The sequence below is a fragment of the Neovison vison genome, chromosome 13 (assembly GCF_020171115.1).
Source record: "Neovison vison isolate M4711 chromosome 13, ASM_NN_V1, whole genome shotgun sequence".
Lineage (NCBI taxonomy): Eukaryota > Metazoa > Chordata > Mammalia > Carnivora > Mustelidae > Neogale > Neogale vison.
This window is the reverse complement of record NC_058103.1, coordinates 82,655,950-82,662,071: the sequence shown is the minus strand read 5'-3', so window position 1 is coordinate 82,662,071 and position 6,122 is coordinate 82,655,950.

Here is a 6,122-nt window from a genome sequence, read left to right as displayed (position 1 = left end):
AACTGCTCATAACAGTCGAACCACATGATAATCACACATGAAAATTTCACTTAATTACTATTAATAATAACAACTAGCATTTGCTGAATGCTTACTATATGCCAGGCACTGGGTACTACCTGACTGAGTCCTGAGAAAAACCCTGGGAGGCATCCAACAATCATAAAGCCAGAGCCAGAGCCGCTGCTGCCATCTGGCCCCGACACATAGTGTTGACTAGGGGGAAGGACCAAAGCACCCCAAAATTAGCCAGAATTCAGAGGCTCCGGCTTCCCAAGAAGCTTCCTGGTGGGGTCAGGTAATACAGTCTTGCAGTACCGGGGAGTTTGTGTGGTAAAACTCAACCCATGAGAGACAGGAGACAGAAAGAAGCCAGCATTGTAAACTCCGCCTCCTGTGTGGTGGATGGTTCTGAGAAGCAGTAACTTTGTAAGTACTGCCTGGAGATGTCCTACAAGATGAAACAGTCAGCTTTTGTTTGCAATGAAACTATGGCCATCTTGGTAATACATCCATTATGTTTGTTTTAACTTTTTCACTACTTCACTTCTGTTCCCTCTCCCTCTCCCCCCACCCTTCCTGGGGATTTGCGCCCATCAGTAAAGCATTTGCACATAATCTTTTGCTTCATGTTTTCTTTTCTTAGTACCCTCAGTTAAAAATGCTGGTATTGGAAGTGGTCTTCAAGAGCAGACCCTCAAAATGGGATTTTGGAGTTGAGTAGTTCACCTATCTGAAAGCAATAGGACTGGTTTTCCTGATGGCAAGTGGATAGTAATCCCTGTTATGCAGTGGCATCACTGTTACCAAAGCTTTTAACTACAGTTAATTGGGGTGCGGTACAAATGGAAGATAAAGCATTGGGGTACCAAGTAGATTCTGTACTTGATTGGTATGGGTGAAATGATAATGATCAGAATTGAGGAGTAGACTGGTTGTTTCTAACAGCATTACAAGCCTTGCAGAACACATGTGCGCGTGCACACGCACACACACACACACACACACTAGTTTGAAGCAGCTTATTGCCAATGTAAGAACATTATGAAAGCCCTAGGACTTCTATGGCAACCATAAAGGAGACTCCCATTTCTTGCAGCGGTAAGTTAGACACTGTTGAAAATTAGGTACAGGATTTAGAGTGGCAGAACTGCAAAAAAGATTGAATGCATAGATACAACAACCGGTCTCTCATGTTAAAGTCTTTTCCAGATAGGAAAAATGTGAGACCCTAAGACCTGGACAATGAAATATGGGTGGCTGAGCCGCAGAACCCTGAGCTCCCAATTGTACCTAAATCTCCTTAGCTAAAAGAAGCAGACCATTTCCTCTTAGCAGAGGAAAACAACCTCCGCTTGCCTAGAGATCATATATGAACTCAACTGAAATAAATTCATTGCAAGAGGACTCTTGTTTTCTTCACCCTTTTTTTCCCCCAATTTATTTATTTTCAGAAAAACAGTATTCATTATTTTTTCACCACACCCAGTGCTCCATGCAAGCCGTGCCCTCTATAATACCCACCACCTGGTACCCCAACCTCCCACCCCCCCGCCACTTCAAACCCCTCAGACTGTTTTTCAGAGTCCATAGTCTCTCATGGTTCACCTCCCCTTCCAATTCACCCAAATTCCCTACTCCTCTCTAACGCCCCTTGTCCTCCATGCTATTTGTTATGCTCCACAAATAAGTGAAACCATATGATAATTGACTTTCTCTGCTTGACTTATTTCACTCAGCATAATCTCTTCCAGTCCCATCCATGTTGCTTGGCCACAGTCGCCAAACTATGGAAAGAACCAAGATGCCCTTCAACGGATGAATGGATAAGGAAGATGTGGTCCATATACACTATGGAGTATTATGCCTCCATCAGAAAGGATGAATACCCAACTTTTGTAGCAACATGGACGGGACTGGAAGAGGTTTTCTTCACCCTTTTGGCCTTCAGTCTGAAAGCCAGTGTCAGAGCTCTGCCCCGCCTGAGCAGGGAAGTACAAGTCCTGCGTAGAAGGAATCTGCCTATATCCCAAAAGAACTGTAGGACTTGAGAATATGTGGGGATCATAATAATATAGGAAGGAGCTTGACAACAGTGAAGCAGAGACAGATTTGAAGAGACTTTTGGGTCCAGGTAGGATAAAAGATTGAGATTATCTCAGATGTGATGTTCTCTTGAATAATGTTGGTTATAGGAAAATAACCGAGGACTGAATTGTCCACCTACACTGTGTTTAGACCTGTAATATTTCACCAACTCACTCATTCTATAGAAGGGAGTCTTAACTGACCTCCAAACTCATTCAGAATGTGCAGTGTCGAGAACCCAAGGAATGGTAGCACTTGGGGTACCAGATGGATGCGGCACTTGATTGGTATGGGTGAAATGGTAAGCCGCAGGCACAAACTGAGATGCATAGGGACTTTCATTGTTTTGGTAGGCATGTGAGGCAGATGTGCCAGGTATGTAGAGTAAGAGAAAAGGAGATAATACTTAGGAGGGGATAGAATGGGGCTTATCCATTAATTAGAACCAATTGTCTAGTTTCAAGTTTCTTTGGAAAGAAAGCTTAGTTTTAGAAAAAGTTCTAAACTCATGAAAAAATTTAAGAGGCTGGCATTATTCACTATATTCCAAAACTCCGTGGAAAAAGTAGAGCCGTAGGGCTGGGGAACAGACCATTTTTTTCTCTTTCCCCTCTGCCTCCATGTAGCCTGGGAACCCCAAAGGCTCTGGTTGACTACCATCATAATTTTGATTACCATCAATGACTACTGTGTCTGGAGGAATGACATTCTCACAGAGGTCACTGGTAGTAGACATAAGCGCTAAGCCTCTCAACAAAGTAGCTGGAGCAAGAGAATTTGATGCCCTTAGAAACACCAGCAAAAACTGGGTAAGACTTTGATAGAAGCTAAGGTCTCAAAGAATAATAAATTGATTAAGTGATCCCCCAAAGATGTCTATGTTCTAATCCCTGGGATCTGTGAATATGCTACCCTACTTGGAAGAAGGCATTTCAGATGTGAATAAGGTCAAGATCCTTGAGATGTGAAGATTATCTGGGATTGTCCCAGTGGGCTCATTGTAATCACATGAGTTAAAAGTGGATCTTTCTCAGCTGTGGAAGGAAACAAAGAAAGAGATATAACAACAGCAGAAGGGTCAATGAGATTCTACATTGCTGGTTTTGAAGATGGAGGAAGAGGATAAGAACAAAAGAATTTGGGTAGCTTCCAGAAGCTGTAAAAGGTAAGGAAAGGGATTCCTGTCCTAGAGCCACCAGAAAGGAGGATAGCCATGCTGACATCTTGATTTTAGTCCAAAGAGACGTGTGTTGCACTTCTGAATTGTGTTGCACTTACAGGATTGTAAGATAATAAGTTTGTGTTATCTTAAGCCACAAAGTTTGTGGTAATTTGTTATGGCATCAAGAGAAAACAAATACATGAGATGATTAATGTAGTGGATAAGAGATCTCATAATTGGGACCAATGTCAGTGTGATGAAAGTCAATGACCCTCAGGTCCTGAGCAAGATGACTCAAAATAATGTATAGCTAGACACACTGTACTGCAACTTTAGGTCTCCAAATGCAGAGAACACAATTTCAACAGAAGAGAAAAAAGACAGATTAACTACAAGGACACAACAATTGGACAATGAACTTCTCATCAGCATAATTAAAGGCCAAACAGTTCTTCAAAGAACTGAGGGAAATAATGGTCAAACTAGACTTCTATCCATACCTAAACTGAAAGAGAACTAAAGGTCTCTTCAGACAAAGAAAGACTAATGATTTTCATTCATCTATCCCTGAAGGAGCAAATGAAGGCTGTATTTCAGGAAGTCAGTACTTCTACATCACTTGGTAATGTTCTTTTGTAAGTGCAGTTTCACTTGGGAAAGCACAAAAAGAAAGGCCAAGGGGTTCAGCTGGCATACAGTTTATCAGCATAAAGAAAGAAGCATTCAATTTTCAAAAAGAAAATAAGTTTCTATATTCACTGTGTAATATTACAAATATCTTTATTTTTTTCAGTCATTCAATCCACCATTATTATTATTTTTAAAGATTTTATTTATTTATTTTAGAGAGGAGGTGAGGCAGGGGCAGAGAGAGGGAGAGGGGAGAACCTTAAGCAGACTCCCCACTGAGTGTGGAGACTGCCATAGAGCTCGATCCCATGACCCTGGGACCATGACCTAAGCTGAAATCAAAAGTTCGATGCTCAACTGACTGAGCCACTGACTGAGCCACCAATCAACAATTCTTATTAATCACCAGTCATGGGAGAGGCAGCTTCTTGTGACCGCATCAGTGAATTTCTGGTTCCCTATAGTTACATGCTTATGTAAGAGAACGTGTTACTGTAACATCAGAAAAATCACTTAGGAACCAACCACAAATAAAATTAAGTCATTTTCAACCCCTCTCTCTCTTCAGACATTCCTTGAAGTTTTTCAGTGCATGACCTATGTGACTGTAGAAAGTGGGTCTTTCTTCTTAAGACTAATTTCTATGCTCTCCTAATAATTTTTTTTAATACTTTAGTCTCTATGCAAATAGAAATCACCTGCATATTGAAATTAAAATTCTTGTATATAAGATAACAGAATTTCTAGAAATAAATGTGATGATATTACACAAAGCTTTTGACAATGAAGGATTATGCCTGATTACAGACTAGCTCACAGATGAAGAAAGAATCAACAAAGATAATGACATAGTGTAACCAAACCAATGTGAGTTGGCTCCTTGGTGAGTCACAGATAGAAACTATGTCGGGTGAGTTGCCCCACAAAGGAAACTTTATTTGCAGCAAATGAGATCATGGGGAATAACTTCCAAAGCCATGACTCCTGAAGCAAGGGTGAATGGGTTCTTTTTATTAAGGGTTAAGATGAATATTTATATAGGGAAGCCTTGTCATCGTATGTAGAGGCAGGCATAAGGCCATGCATGCACCTTAAAGAAATATGCCTATACATACATAGGTTATATGTATATGCCTATACATACATAGGTTATATGTATATGCCTATACGTAGGTATAGGAAATATGCCTACATATGTAGTTTATGTAAATGAAGCTTGTGCTCCTCTTTGAAGATTTTATTTATTTATTTGACAGAGATCACAAGTAGGCAGAGAGATAGGCAGAGAGAGAGGGGGAAGCAGGCTTCCTGCTGAGCAGTGAGTCCGATTCGGGGCTCGATCCCCACCCTGAGACCATGACCTGAGGTGAAGGCAGAGGCTTAACCCTCTGAGCCACCCAGGTGCCCCAGCTTGTGCTCCTCTTTGGATGGAGGTTTTAGAATGATAATAAAGTAAAAGTACTTGTCCATCATTTTAGAGGTTACACCATGGTCTGTCTTCTCAGGCATAAGTCGGGGGTTACACTCAAAGCAGTTTGGGTGGTCTGGGCTGGGTGGATGTCCTGTGGGGCAATCCCTGTTGCCTGAGATTGTTTTCAGTTTCCATTTTCCTGTGCATAGAATCACCTAGGCTGGGCAGTCTCTGCTGTAGGAGGAGGTAAGTGGGCCTGAGTGCTGAACTCCAAGGCCTCCTTGTTCCCCAGCAGGAGCAGTCCTTGCTGCCTTCTTCCCCACAGGTGAGCCTCCCACCCACTAAGAATATTTTTCAGATACTGGTTTGGAAGTTGCCAAGTTATTAGCCTGCCCAGGAAGGCACTATCGGGACCCTGTTCATGAGGATGCAGAATAGGACTGTTACTTACTAGAGCTAATAAAAGTTGACCTTTCTGGCATTCCCCAGGGAGGTACTGAAAAAGGGAGGATCTGGAAGGTGATTGATTTTTTTTTCTTCTGATTCCACTCCCCATTTTACATTTAAAATGATTTTAAAAATATTGAACTCATAAAGGAGAGTCCCATCACTGCCCACAAATGATTAACTGGTACGAAAAATGTCCTCCCATAGTAAATAGTTAGAAGCCTGGACAAAATGTATTAAATGACTATTTTTGGACATTAAACAATAATCAGTGAAGGACTGTAACCCCTGAGAGAATGGATGCAAGCAAGGTGAGCCCTAAATCTATCCTCCCTTAATGTCCTGCTACTCGGGAAAGATCCATATCCTCTGTAGCCATACTCC